At 38.1% G+C, this 16,011-nt stretch overlaps 1 protein-coding gene across 1 annotated transcript in view; it reads right to left on the bottom strand.

Moving 5' to 3' along the window:
- PDE3B (phosphodiesterase 3B) overlaps nucleotides 1-16,011 on the bottom strand; it is an 87,864-nt gene that overhangs the window by 51,967 nt on the left and 19,886 nt on the right.

The raw sequence follows: 16,011 nt of genomic DNA, 5'->3' as shown, positions 1-16,011 counted from the left end.
TGAATGTGGTTAAAGGGAGTGGAGAAGCTAACCTGTGAGGAGAGGCTGGGGGAGCTGGGCTAATCCAGGCTGGGGAAGCAATGATTTTTGGCTTTGGGGGAAAAAGTCCTGCTAGTGTCTAACAGGAGGCCAACACAACAACAAAGCCAGGCCATACTCTGTGGTGCAGAGTGTGAAGATGTGAGGCAATGTTGAAACATGGAGTTCAGTCTAGAGGCAAGGAAAAAATGTCTCACAATGAGGGCACACAAGCAGGGAGACAAGGTGAAGCAGAATGCCCAGAGAAGCTGTGCAGTCTCCAGCCATGGAGGTCCTCAAGGCAAGAGTGGATAGCATAATATAACAGCACAGGATACATAAAAGGTGGATGGGGACTTCAAGATTGGCAAGACCACCACCACAGCCACATTCAAACTGGACCTTATTTAGCTTGACCTTTTCACCTTTATACTTGCTAATATCCTCCTATGTCCCACAGGCACTTTTTGTTTTGCTTTAATCTGATTTAAGTTTATTTGGAGCACTTGCTCTGAGCTTTTATTTAGTTCTGAAAGTTGCTGCTTCCATTCTTCAACCTGAAGAGGAGATTCTATGCTTGTTGTTTTTCTCCCTCCCCTATTATGCCATTCAGTACTGCTACTACAAAGGCTTCGCTTTTTGGCCTACCATGACTGCAGTCCCCCTACTTTAATGAAAAGATTTTCATACAAAGAGGTTTTGCTACAGGTAATTTCTATTCATTATGGGTATGCTGCAAGTATATTCAAGTACAAAAAAAATTCGCAAAGGTATTTTAGCCAGCTCCACTCCAACTCTATTTGACACAAAGGCATGCAGTAAAATATTCCAAGAGTATCATTCCAGTTTTTCCAAACGTACAGACTGGCCAAAAATCTCTAAGTAAATATCTTTCACTTAAACTGGAAATTGTAAGCCTGCTTTTGTTTCTAACAGTTCTATTTCCACCCTTGAGATCAGGTATGTGAAAGCTTCACGCTATGACACAGGCTCCTTTTAAATTCTCATTCTAACTGTGCTGCAGAAAAGAAGCAAAGCAGCTTCCCCTTTAAAGCAAGAGGAAAGAGAATATATACCCCCTCCTTATCATCCTCTGCAAACGAGATACTGTGGCATATGCAACAGAAGATACAACTGCTAATCAAAATAAAATATATTTTTAAAAAAATTAAAAAAAGGAGCAAGGCACTGCAAACAGTACGTATGCTTATTTAAAGCAGTAATCTCTTTGGTCTAATCTAGTTACATACTTTCGTCTTTTCTAAGAGTCTGCCCACAGCAGATAAACACACAAACCTTCTTGTGCTGCACCAACTGACGTCAGCAGTCGCTTAGGAACCGCGTTTGGTGCAAAAGTGGTAGTACCGAAACTATGTTTACAATTGAAAAAGAATGAAGTATGCAGGGCTCACCAGAGCCTTGGGAAAAAGAGACACACATTTATAAATGTAAACTACAAAAGAGCTTCTTGAAAAATTCACTGGGCTTTCTGAGATATTTTATCTGCTTAAATACCATTTGGTGAATACCTAGAGCAATAGATTTATATATGCAATGGTAAAATTTTCACCCTGCCCAGAAAAAAATAAAAAAGTAGTTGTCAGTTTTGTCAGTTTGGAATGTAAGCTTTGAGCTTCTTTCACTTCTGTATAATCTGTAAATGAAAATTCAAATCCAGTAACAACTTTATTGGGTAACTGTTTACAGGAACAAAGCCCTGTTGTTCCCACAGTGAGAAAACAAAAGATGCCACAAAACAACCTGCACCAATAGAAATAATCATCCCATCACTATTTTCTAAACAGTCAACTGTTTAGGAAGTCTAGTATTTAAGGAACTTAGAGGTGCTGTATTTTAAATAACTCAGTAGAAAAATTATTTAGAAGACCCTGAAGAACAAACAACATAAAACTACACAGATGCAAAGTTGTTTGAGACAGCTTCCAAAATAACCTGAATTTACAATTATAAAATTTTAATTTTGAAAAAAGTGTGTAAAAACTCGATGCAGAGGCTTACTTATTAGTCCAGTGTAATTTACAAGTAAAGCTCAAATTCTAAATAGCCTGATACCTTCCATTCTATACAGTTTCTAACCACTTCTAGAAATCTATTGAATGAGGAAAAAAAAATTGCAAAAAGTTTTTTAAATGGCATTTAAAGCGCTAGATACAAGTATTATATTTCTAGTAAGCACTCTCAGCTCCAGTCTATGGAAATGAAGCAGTTTTCTCATCAGAGCTGGCCCTAATAGGAATGCACTGTAATGTTAGACATCATAACAGAGGGAGTCTGTATCCTGTGTGCTCACATTCCTCCTGCTGGCTCTGAGAAAACATGAAGGAAGAAGCTAAAACTCAAGTGGCCAAAAAAAGGACACTGCAGAGAAGAACACGGAATAATCTGAGTCAATATTACAAAACCCCAAATGCTTATTTTCGTATTCTTTTGACAGATATCCAATATGAAACCCCACATTCAGCAGTCCCTCTCAACCCCTGAACTGTAATTATTTACTCAGACCTGAGAGGCGGTGTGTGCATTTATCAGTTTTTTGCTGCACACATCTCCAATCAAAAAAACAAAATAAAAAACAACCAAAAAAAACCCAAACAAACAAACAAAAATTGCACAGAAAGAGAACACAGTCTGCCTAACATAACCATTACCATAAATTTAGGAAGGCTAACTGGAATAGATGCTATATCAAATGGAAGTGATCAAAATCAGGAACAACTCCCCTTCACTTCACCAAAAAACCCCACCATCCATATGCAAAGTGGAAAAACCATAGAAAAGGCAGTAAACAGGGGTAAACCTCTCTTTTTAAATACCTAGTTCCTGACACACAAAGAATTTTACCAAAAGGAAGCAAAACAAGCAAAAGGAGCAAGTAAAACCAACTTGATCTGAAGCAGATAATGACTGATTTTATTCATCTCAGTATATTTTGGTCTTCTATCAGGAGTGGGAGAAAGCTCTGATTCCAATTTAGGGAGGATTCCAATGCACCCCTAAAGAATATTGTCTCTGGATAAAGCCCAGAGGTAATTTGGGCCAAGAATAGCTATATGATCCCAAACAAACATTTCAATACCACCCAAAGGTCTAAGTAGTTTATCTGGAAATGAAGCAGAGATATCTGAAGAAAAAAAAGGCTCTACTAAACTCAGCAATGTCTTACTTATTGATTCAGATAGAGTTCCGAAATCGCCTCAGCTTGATTTCTGATTTATATGCCTGTACCTGGGCTCTAAGTCAACTTTTCCAGAATTCTGAATTTACTTCCCATCATGACAGCTGAAAACTGAGTGGCCAATCTTCTACCACCCTTGGAAAACAAAGCATCACTTTTCTGCTGCTGTATCTGGAACCAATCAAGGTGCTGAAGGGAACAACTTGCTGTTCAAATTGAGAATTTTGAGGGGCTAGAGCACAGTTCAACTCTGCTTCCATGGGCAGCAGCAGCAGGAGACTCTGTTCTCCCAGGTCCCACTGCTGGCAAACCTCCCAAACAAAGACTTTCAGAAGCCACCTGGATAATCTTTTCAATATGACTTGGGATAGGAAGGAAAGAGCAAGAAACAAATGTCCAGTTGTTACCAAGAAACAACTGTGCCTGTGCAGTAAGCACACGCTACACAGAATTCTAGTCAGAATTATGCTCCCACAATGACAGCTTTGTGACCCACAAAGAGGTAAGGCTTACTGGGGGAATTATTTTGTTGTTCTAATAACTGGTCTTGAAAGTGGCCAAGTTTTAAGTAAGTGTCTTTTTCCTTCTTCACCCTCTCCTTTTTAAATGTTAGCTAGTTAATTTTAAAACAAACAAAAACATCACCTCACTGCCTAAACAGATGACACATGCCTATGAGCAATGTAATAAACTATAAACATAAAAAACATCTTTTGTGCAAGCAAAACGTGAACTTGGAGATGCAATGAGAAACATCCTTCACCAACACAAGTTCCATTTCTTAGAGTGGGGCAAAAATAATTCTGAGCATCAGAAAAGACTTCAGAAAATGAGTGGTAAGCAATGTTAATAAGTCTTCAAGCTTTCTGGTCATTTAGTGAAAAGAAATTTTATGAAAACTCATATTTTGCTTGAAAAGCAAGCTTCTTTGCTTCATCCTTTTATCTGTCCATTTTACCACTCAGGGCTCCACAAGAATAGGTTGTGACCTATCCTTTTATTGCTGAATAGATACAACACAAAATAAAATACCAGTGAGACAACTTTCTTTTTCATCCCAGCAGCAGCAGTGAATCAGGCCTCGTGCCAGATCAAAACTTTTTCAAGCTCATCCTCCAAAGAATGGCCATTGCCATTCCTATCTAGCAGCCTACTACACTGAAAAAGAAGTTGTAGACTCTGCAACAAATGCACAGAGCACAAAAAAAAAAACCAAACAAAAAAACCAAACAAACAAACAAAAAAAAACCCCAGCCATTAAATAAGTCAGTATTTAAATAAGTCAGTATTTCATTTATATTGGTGTTGTCATTGCTAGACAGCTCGTTTCCATAACTGGTAAAGACTGAGGAGTTACAAATTAAGTCCTTATAACATCTCAGGAAATACACTGTCATGTCTCACTACATAAGAGAGCATCTTCCCAAAATTTGAATAAACATCTCAACAAGGAGTATCAGGACAATAAATACACCTTTTCAGTAAAAGGGTAAGTGCCTCTGTGAGGAGCACAAATGATGAAACCCTTAGAAATTTTGTCTTATGACTGGATTACCTGGCAGTTTGGAGTTGGATGTTTATCCTGTGTCAAATTTCACCGAAATAAGCAAGGATTTCAAAGGTACTAAGGATGAATACTTCAGGCTGACCAAGCTGAGGCTGTTCAGCCTAGAGAAGAGCAGCCTGCATGGAGACTTCATAGCAACCTTCCAGTGTCTGAAAGGGGACTACAGGAAAACCAGGGAGGGACTCCATCAGTCACTGTAGTGACAGCACAGAGAAAAATGGCTTCAAACTGAGAGAGAGCAGGTTTAGATTAGATATTTGGAAGAAATTCTTTACTAGGAGGGTGATGAAGCAGTGGAACAGAAAAGCTGGAATTGTTCAAGGCCACATTGGATAGGGCCCTGAAGAACCTGGTCCAGTGGAAGATGTCCCTGCCCATGGCAGGGGGGTGGTGGAACTATAACATTAAGGTCCTTCCAACCCAAACCATTCTATGATTTTAGGAATGATTGCATGACGGAAAGGTATTTGAATTAAACTACAATGCATGCATACATACACTATGTGCTGATATATAAACTTGTCTATATTTACATTAAGGTCTTCATTAAATAGAGGGTTATATATCCCAAATACATTACCCTAGAGAAGTATGTCCAAAAAGAAGGTCAGAACTGCCACTTCAGAGACAATTTGGAAAACAGACATCTGTGGTAAGGGAACAAAAATTCTTTACCAAGTTCAGACACATTTGTAGAATCATAGAATTTTTAAGGTTGGGAAACAACTTCGAGATCATCAAACAAAAAGTCTAACCAGGTTTAGCACTACCACCACATTCACCATTAAACCTTGTCCTCAAGTACCCTAACCACATGCTTTTTGAACACTTCCAGGGATGATGACTGCACTGCTCTCCTGTTCCAATACTTTACAACCCTCTCCATGACAATATTTTTCCTATTATCCAATCTAAACCTCTCCTGGGGCAACTTGAGGCCATCTTCACTCATCTTACTGCTGGCTGCCTGGAAGAAGAGATGGACTCCCACCTGGCTACCACCTCCTTTTAGGCAGATGTAGAGAGTGATCAGGCCTCTCCTGATCCTCCTTTTTTCCAGGCTGAACACCCCCCAGCTCCCTCAGCTGCTCCTCACAGGACTTGTGCTCCAGACCCTTCCCCAGCTCTCTGGACTCACACCAGCCCCTCAATGTCCTTCCTGAATAGAGAGGTCCAGAACTGGGCATAGCACTCAAGGTGTGGCCTCACCAGTGCCCAGTTCAGGGGACAATCCCTGCCCTGGTCCTGCTGGCCACACTGTTGTTGACACAACAGTGCCAGGATGTCCTTGGCCTTCTTGGCCACCTGGGCACTGCTGGCTCATGTTCAGCTGCTGTCAACCAGCACTTCCAGGTCCTTTTCTGACACTTTCCCAGCCACTCTTCCCCCAGCCCCTAGTGCTGCAGGGGGTTGTTGTGACCTGACAGGACAATGTCTTGTATTGGAATTTAACAGGAAAATAAAACAGGAAACAGGAAATTATTTTTTCAAGACTTTTTGTCTTGTATCATAAACTTTAGGGATATATTTATGGTTTAGCTTCTTGAAAGGACTATGATTTCAAGAATCAGCACAAGTTCAGAACTAAAGCTTCAATCATGAAAGATGTTCAGAGAAAATTCAACTTGGGAGTTCACAAAAACAAGCTGGTTAGACTACAAAAAGCTACCTATAAAAGATAAGCTGAATCAAACAGTTCAATTAATTTCTCTTCAATGAAAAAAATCTATATTGGTACTTGAAAACACTGATGTAGGAACTTCAAACTTACTAACACCATAAGACTGAGTCACATTACCATGTTTAAACAATGTTGACTCCCACTTTCACACTGAAACTGGTTTAATTAATTGCCTCAGGCCACAGAAAATGAGCTGCTACTTTGCAAACTAGAAAATGCAGTTTCCCAGTGCATATAAATGGTTATTAAAGATGATTACAACTGCTTCAACAAAGATATTCTGTACAGTTCAGTTATCAAACTAGTAAGAATACGAAGCAGTACAGTAAAAATGTCAAAATGCAAAAGCTGTTATTTGATTTCAATCATTTTTGATTATATTTTTGACATTGGCAATTTTAATAATATAAAAGATTGTGTAGCTCTCTTGAAGTTAAGGGACTTCAGTGTGAATACACCGGAAATTTTATAGTATTTAGTCATTAAATAAACAGATCTTAAAATGGGGTGGGGAAGACAGGTATATTCTGTGAATGCTGCACATTCTAATTTTCTTTTTTTTTCCTTTTATAAAATTTTCAAATTTTGGGGGAAAATGAGTTTTTTTTTAATTCAAGCTTCAAAGTAAATGTTCTAACAATCATTACCAAGTAACCAGCACAGCAGAATGCAGCAATTCTTCAGACAAAAAATACTAATAAAGCTACACAAAGAACTTACAAGAAGCTGTAGAATGAATGGCATTAATTATCATGTCAATATTCCTAATTTTCATATTGAAAATCTGAAACATTTTGAATACTTAGTTGAAATTCTCTGACAAAACATTGTCTTCTGAAAGTACTGCCTTATTTTGTCAAAAGAAGAATCCTTTGCGAGTGTTCCAAGAAAAGAGACTAAAACTCTCTTTTACATAATGAATCTAAAAATTACAAATCTATGACAGCTTTTTTTAGCATTTTAAAAAGCAACAAAAATCTGTAAGGTTATCATGAATCAAGCTATATATTAAATACCAAAGCAAACACTTAAGAGATTCTGAAGTCACTTCTGTTTGATGCGTGTTTCTGACCAATAGATAAAAAGGTGACCTTTCCTATTCCTCAACTCAAACAGGGCTGTAACCAAGCTAATTAATTAATTAAATTCTGCACACAGGACATTTGCATTGAGAAGCAAGCCTGCAATATATAAAAAAGACAGATTTTTGTCTGGAGGCCGCCAGACAGTGAGGTTTAAAAAATAAAGCAGGGAAATCAGATTAGAATTGCCTGGTCTGGCCTGGGGCTTTATCCCTGATGGCACTGAGCATTTACAGGAAACATTGGCTAAATTCACAGAGCATTCAACTTTTGACAGTTTGTCAGCCACAACAAGGATATTTGGCAAAATATTTAAAGTGAGCAACTTTTCCAAATATTTAATTTATCAGAAAGATTAATAGCAGAATGGAATTCAGCACAAAATATCCACCCGTGTTGACCCAACTTCCTGAGCAGATTTCACAGTATACTGTACCATTAGCAGCATTACATACAGCTGGTTTAGGGCCACCACAAAGAGGAGTCACTGTGCCTCTTTTCTTGAGATATTATAGGGTCATTTATAGCTCTTTACAGTCATTATAGTGGATGACTGCTAAGAGCCACAGTCTTCCATGTGCTTGCCAAACTGCCTCAGCCAATGAATAATTCTCAACTATTTCTTGCAAAATACTTCTAATCATGTTTTCAGTTGAGAAGTCCATGTTCTATTTCAGCTCCTCAGTGTATTTCTGCCAACAAGGCATACTTACTGAAAACCTTACAGAGCACATCCCTGGCAGTGTTCAAGGCCAGGTTGGATGGGGCTCTGAGTACCCTGGTCTAGTGGAAGGTGTCCCTGCCCATGGCAGAGGGGATGGAAGGAGATGATCTTCCATTCCATTCGATGATTCTCTGATATTCTGGAGATTCTGGTGACAGAGGACCCTGCACATCCTTCATACTTCACACCACGTTGGCTAGAACACATTACCATGTACAGTCACTACCAAACAGATAAAGCCCTAAAAATTGCTTATTGGACATTATAAAATTAAAGTGTTCTAACTCCATCTTCTGGCTAGGAATAATTGATATGGAAAATTAAAAATGATTGAGTGAATTCAGCTTGACATTAAGCTTTACTTACAAACTACAGGCTTCTAAAGTTTCCTCTTTATGTGATTAAAGCTTTCTCTCCAGTTTACTTCTCACTTCCCTCTCAGTTCTCCCAGGTTTGAGTTTGATCTTTGTCTTCATCTATGTAACCAACATTTTTGTTAATGTTTTGGTTTAAAAAAATGTGTATTTAATCAAGAGTAAATTTCGTCCTTATCTTCCTGACCTTATTTTAAAAGGTAACAATAATAATTAGATGATAAGTAATGGTCCTTGTGCTAGGAACGCATCATTAGTCGCACAGTGCAAGATTTAACATTTCTGATTTCATAAAGGAATAGAGCTAACAATTCCAAACAGCAGGGCCACAGATGCTTTCACACAATTCTCCCTTTGATCACAAACCTTGAGACAGTAGAAGAAAACACAAGAAGTTCACAAAAGAAACAGACACCTAAAGCCATTTCTGTCTATTCCTCAGCAGCTGAATTTGTTCAAAAGCTGAAATGAGACACACGGTGCTCCTGCTTCTATCTCCACTCCCAATCCCTTCTGCAAAAAATTGTCTTGGTGACTAAATGCATCTTACACTGGTGATTCTACTGAAGCGGTGACAGACACAATAGATAAGCAGATAACTACAAAATTAACATACCACAGACTAGGAGTTATTATAAAAGCAGTAAGTAATACACAATTTGATTGCTCAGTTCTACATTATAGAAAATTGCAAACAGGATGGAAAAGGAACTTACAGGAACAAAGTCATAGGACCTATTTGTCCCATGAAATTCAGCCTGGGCCTGAAATATTAAAGAGAAACTGACATTTTCATCATATTTTCCTATTCCTTGTTTGTCACATATGCAAATTTTTGGCAATGTGAAAACTAAGAGGCAAAGAGGATTACTACAACAAGCTGGATAGAAGCTTCCTGACTGTAACAATTTACTTATCTGGAACTTAAGGTACCCACAAAATTCAGAAAAATCATCACATAGAAGCATCAGAGGGACAGACATTTGCTGACTCAGTATGAGAGGATTTCCACTTCTGCACTCCCAGGTAATAGCTTTTCTTCACTACCACATTACATATTCAGTCCTGTAGATGGAAGCATGATGAATTGATGAGAGTCCAAGACTCAGAAGGTGACTCACAGAAGTGTTGTTACAGTTTCATAAAGTTTTTGTTTTATTTCGCTCCAAGAATTATGAAGAATTTTCACATAAACAGACCAGTATTAAAGCACTGTTTTAAAAGACTGCCAAATATTCTGGTGTTTGGAAGAGCCTAATTCACGTGTGCCCTTTACCAGTTCATTCTGTACTGACATATCAATGCAGTAGGATTCTGTCTGTGACCACACGATCTCAAATTGTTCTTCAAACAAACCCTCTGCTCCATTTATGTACAAGTCTCACTTAAATATCTGAATTGTACCTTTCCATTTACAGCTTTTGTGAAAACTTTGTGTAAAACATTATCTGTTGCAAGCATGGTACCACATTTACTTGCAACTGCTTAATTTTAACTACCTGTTTGCCATATTTTAGCCACCCAATGCCAAAGCATTTTGTTCCTTCACATCAAAAAGACAATGCAGAATATATGGCTCACTCAAGACATGGAAAAAAAATATAGAGGCTTTTGGGCATGAGGGGATGCTCTTTTGACTGATTTATTGGGAAGTTCTAAACACATCCATTCTTTACACGGCAGTGCCATTAGTTCTCTTAAATCAGCCCAGCTTGGCAGGGCCACAAATAAAGCTGCAGCCCTGCCCCCCAGGGTGACTCCCCCCTTCTGCAGCAAAAGCCTTTACACAGACACGTGGCAAGGAGCTACAAAAAAGAACTGATTACTTTTAACACGGATTAGTTCCCCAATTTAGTTCACTGTGTAGTCTCATGAATGCTTGTGTCAGCACAATGGGGGATGGTGCCAAGGCAGGAATGAGCAGACAGGGCTGGGAAGGACCACTCCTCTCAGTGTTAGTGCCATAAAGCATTCAGGGAATTGGAATATTGGAGTAGAGGTGTTCAGATTAGAAACTTTAAGTCCAAAGGTCAATATTTAAAAAAAAAATCACTTTTTCTGACTATATAAAAACTAATTTAAATTGAACATAGTTCTTAGCATCAAAAAATTACACTCTAACCTCAGAACTCATAATTTTAATCAAGACTTGCACTGCAATTGTACCTCCCAGCCAACAAAACCTGCTGTTGCACCACACATTTTACTTGGTTCTGCTGCTGGTATAATGAGCAAAAAAAGAGGAGGGAAAAAAACACCTAAAGAAAAAACCCACCAGTATGTGAAGGAACAATGAGGACGACTGGGGGAAAAAATAAAATATAGCAGAGACAAATACAAGAGGTCAGCATTCCAATTTTTAAAAAGTAAATAAATAAAGGAGGGTGGGAAGAAAGGAAGGATGTACGGAAAAGTTACTGATAGTGTTAAATCACTTGATTTTAAAAGTAATTGAAGTCTTGGCCTCTAGTGTGCATCTTAAAAAAACCAGTTCCTCTAAATTGGTACAATATATAGAGGATAACACTTTAAGTCAAAAATGCTTATAAAATTACTATCCCAGAAGGAAACTGCAGTGGAATAGGAAGACTGAGGAAAATCATCTGCAACTGTAATCCAGAGCAATGAGAAGGAGCAAGGAGCTCACTGCTCCACAGGATTTTAGCAAACTGTTACATTCTATTGATTAGTTAAGGACTCAAATTCTGTGTGGACACCAAACACGTTGGGAGGAAGCCTAACACTGAAGAAACTGGGAACAAGTTAGTTACTTGGACACAGCAAATAAAAACTATGAAAATCACCAAATAGTAAAGGAAAACTTGTGACATGCCAGGAAAATTTAGAGATGGCTATGGCATGCCTCTCTGTTATTCTCCCCAGCTTTTATCCTCTGAAAATCCAAAACAAACAAAGAAGCCCAATGACAGGTTTACCACAGGCTGAAGTTGTGATGTTCTAGGGTGGAGATGTAGAGAAACTTCCTATTCCTAAGAAAGAGGAAGATTTTATTATCAGGAGAAAGGGACTGGAGAACAGAAATATATCTACATAATTTCTTCTGTTGATCTAAATGATTACATGGAAATAAAAAAAAAAAACCCAGCAAAGATAGTTTGAAAATAAAAAGACCTGGAAGAAAGTTATTCAAATTAGACAGTGGGAATAGTGGGAATAATAATAATAATTTCTAAAAAGCTGCCCATTTAAGGGATTCTAATTTCATTTAGGAATATGATGAGGATACAAAGCAAAGAAAGCATCCCCTTGTGCTGCTCAGAAAAGCATGCAAACATTCCTGATGCACAAAACTTTCCATGCAAGGTGATCTGACTGCTGGTCATTGTAGCTTCACACACTTAAAAAAAAAAAAGATTGTCAGTCACTTCCTTCATGTTTTCAGTGGAATTTTGTACAAAACAGTTCATAAGAGCTGCAAAAACATTTTGCTTACTTGTAAAAATCACAATCAGAAGGAGATGGTAGAGACCTTAATCCCTTTTCTTTCATAGCACCACCTATTTGACTGGTTCTGTTACAGAATAAACATTATGAGACAAGATGACTTGTCATGACACTGACAGATATAAACCAAATGTTTCACCAGGAATTGGACAAAACATCACTGATTTTGCTGAAAAACATGCAGTCCCTTACTGTAATGCCTGAAAGATGAAACAGCCAAGTAGCATCCAGTTCCATCTGTTATTACAGACTTATCTTTTGAAACATGCATGTATACCAAACAGTCTGGCTGAGAATCCACAAAACAACAACTGAGTATTGTCAGCTCATAAAAGCACTTTGAAAATAGCTAACAAGTGCCAGAATGAAGATCAAATACAGATAATTAAATAATGTTAAAAGTTATGCAGAAACATAAGTATGTGATCATGTAACTCCCATTTCCTTCATTGAAAGAAAACTAACACAGCTTACAGGGCTAAAATACTAAACAAGGATAAAACAAACTATCCAATATGCCTGATGTACTGCATAACTTGCAGGAATTGCCCTAAAAAAAGGCAGAATTACAGGACATAATCAAACCAACATGGACCTGATGACACCATAGCCGCCATTTTACTGCCCAGAATTGAAGAGGCAAGGAAAACAAAGGACAAAATTCTGATTTCCCCATCTTGCTTTGTTAACATCTACACTAGCTCTTTATTGATCACCCAGATTTAAGTTCTAATACCCATTGACTTCAACAGTAAAATTCATGTCTTGCAGCTGAGCCAACACAAACCCACACCAAGTACAGCCCTTCCCAAGCAGCGGCCACATACAATGTCTCAGTGAGGCTGGGCAAGGCAGCCAAAGGACTCTGAAATATCAGCAAAACCTGGTGCTCTTCCTTTTTAATGGCCAATAAACCCCTGGTGTTTTAGCCACCTCCACACTTTTTTTTTTTTTAATTTAAGTAAAATACAATTGGAGAGAAACTTGCACAAAGGTCCCAGGCCACACAGACAGTGATCACCATTTGGAATGCAACCCCAGTGACCAGCTGACCATAAATGACACTGGCCTGCAGTCCAAAAAATGCCCCAAAGAATATGGGCTGCCAGACTCCTACAGCCAAGGCAATTTATCATCAGTGTGCAGAAATGAGGGTACTCAGTCTTTCTAAGGCTGGTATCCAAGGGTTTGGGGGGGGAGGGGAGGAGAAAGTAGGGTTTGAAATTGGGAAGGTTCAGTGATTTGTTTGGTCGTCTTTTTCCCTTTATGCTTTTAATAAGAATTAAAATATTTGAAAACCCAAGTATTCAAGCATTTAAATTATACTGACTTTTTAAGCATTGCACAAACTGAGGAACATGTGTATTCTGTATTAGTCTTGATGTTTTAACAACTCTGGCCTTCAGCTATGTACTATAATTCTAGTTTGTTAAACCCCGCGTTTATTTGTGTGTTTGCCTATGTAACAAATCCATGGAAAAATAAAAAGAAAACAAACATTCCAGGTTTAACCTGATGGTTACTCTGTGATTTTTCCCTAAAAACCCCAGCCATAGACAAGACAATATCCATACTAACAATATACATCAATATTAAGCCAATTAGTGTAAATTTGTTTACAGTTTTTAAGTGAAATACAGGAGATATTATGATTTTCTGAGATAAAACACGCTGCTTTCAACATGAACTGGTTTATATTAGTGGCTAGGTTACCACTGGAAATAACTGAATTTTAATCAACAAAGAAAAAAGGATTTAGAAAAAAATCCCTTGCTTTAGAGGTTAAGCCTTAGGTAACATTAATTTTGAAAACATTAATTTTAATATGTAGCACACAAAAAACTTCAGGTTAATTGCTGGAATAGGTGGTGATATCAAAAATGTTGGTGAAATTTAATTTTGGCAACAAGGGAAATTCATTTTCATACAGATCACAAAAACGTGACTGCACATTTTTGAGAACCAAGCGCAGCTACAACGCTCTTTTACAGAAGCGGCATGGAAAGTTTAAATAAATTGAAATTTTTTTTCCCAAGCAGCGCTTCACAAATTCTCTTGAGCGCCGTGGCTGCAGTCACAAGCAGAGGGCTTGAGATGGAGCCAGTCTTTCCCTTTGTAACAGGCGAGTTCAGCTTGCAACACTATCAAAAATAAAAGAACTGTAAGCTAATTGCTGGCGAGTATGACGCAAGCGGTTCCCTAGGTAACAGCCCAAGTTGCTGAAGTGCCTGATCCAGCATTTCCTCATCTGTTTGCACTCACACCAGCAGTCTGACAATGTAGTCACTGCATCCTGTTTCACTCAGCAGCCAGAGAAACGCTCAGCTTAACCCTTCACTTACAGCTCCCCACCCAGCCCAGCTCAAACTAACTTTTTACAGCCAGCCTTTGCACAGGCGTTTGCATTTTCTCGCAACTTGGCAGCAGTTGCCTTTTCTACTTTTGATTGAGAAGGAAAAGATAAGAAAGGAATCTATTTAAATTATTTCTTTAAAGCATCTTCCAATTTGTAATTTGTATTTGCACTACTGAAAGTTTCGGCCACAAATTAAATTTTAAAATATTACTCACCCGCAGACTTTACATAACGCAATGAGTTATACGTATTTCCAATCTTAACTTTACAGCTACAGAATTTTCCTGATTTTATACTATACTTAAAGTAAATTAAGTATAAATATCAAGATTATCTATCAAACTGCTTCTCATTCAATTCAAAGAGATGTAGACTCATTTCTAAGTAGCTGTAGGCTCATTCATAAGCAGCAAACATTTTTTAAAATGTATCAAAAAACAGTATAGACACCAGGGAATAAAACAAAAACCACATTTTGATTTTAAAAAAAATGTAGAGAGCACAGATCTCATCAGTTTGCACAGAAACTGCAGATCCTGGAGAAAAAAATTATAAAAAAGAACAAATGCTGGCCTTTCTGGCAATATATTAAATACGCAAAAAAACAGATTATTTTACAGTTTACTTCTTATATGTGAATTTGAATTTGGTAATTTCAGGACATGAATAAACATGAAACAAACTATTTTCAGCACAGAGCTTTTCTGTGCTGACATCAGTGCTTATCCGGTGTAAAACACGACTGTTTTTCTGTACTATGGGAATAGCTGTGGGCCACAAAGAAAGCAAAAAGGTGAGATAAAAGTAATTATTTGTTGTTGCTGTTGTTAAAAATTCTGAGCAGTTCTTCACCAAGGAAAAATGCGCATGAAATTTACTGGTGAAAAAGGCTCCCCCTTCACAGAGTGATCTCCTGAGTGCACTTTCAAATGGGAAACCCCCTCGAGCATTCTGAAATGGATGACAGCCAGCCAGAACAACCTGTCACAGCAGCTTCCTGACCACCGAAAAGAACTGGGTACCGAAAACGTGAAGGTGCAGGCAGGAGGCAGTGGCAGGGACTTTTCAGAATTCCTTTCCCCAAAGCTTACTCACTCAGGGGCCAGTCTGCATCACGCCAGAACTGCTCTGCAAGAAAACATCCCGATTTTCCACTAACTGGCATTCTCATTCTTTCTAATACACCGTGTTTCTCCTTTTTCTTGGGAAGCCTGCCTGCTCAAATCTAGCATCATATTGTAACAATATTCCAAAGCAAAAAATAACAAGTTTTATGCTAAAAAGCCCAGGGGTACAGAAAAAGGAGCAGCCTGAAATAAAACTCCTGAGAACAGTTATGCATTGTCACCTGTACTTCTGTAAAAAAGAAGAAACCAAAAATTTAACACAACAGGATCACTGCTCTGGCTTAGTCAGCAATCAACTATTTGCTAGCATCTCAGTGGTGTATTTCTCAAAATACAGATGTTTCCATCAGTAGGCTTTTCTACTCTATTAATATAGATTTTTCTCTGCATCACTTACTAGCTTCTTCCCATTCACCGGCCT

This window comes from Geospiza fortis, unplaced genomic scaffold (genome assembly GCF_000277835.1).
Source record: "Geospiza fortis unplaced genomic scaffold, GeoFor_1.0 scaffold327, whole genome shotgun sequence".
Classification (NCBI taxonomy): domain Eukaryota; kingdom Metazoa; phylum Chordata; class Aves; order Passeriformes; family Thraupidae; genus Geospiza; species Geospiza fortis.
This window is presented reverse-complemented; position numbering and strand designations above follow the sequence as displayed.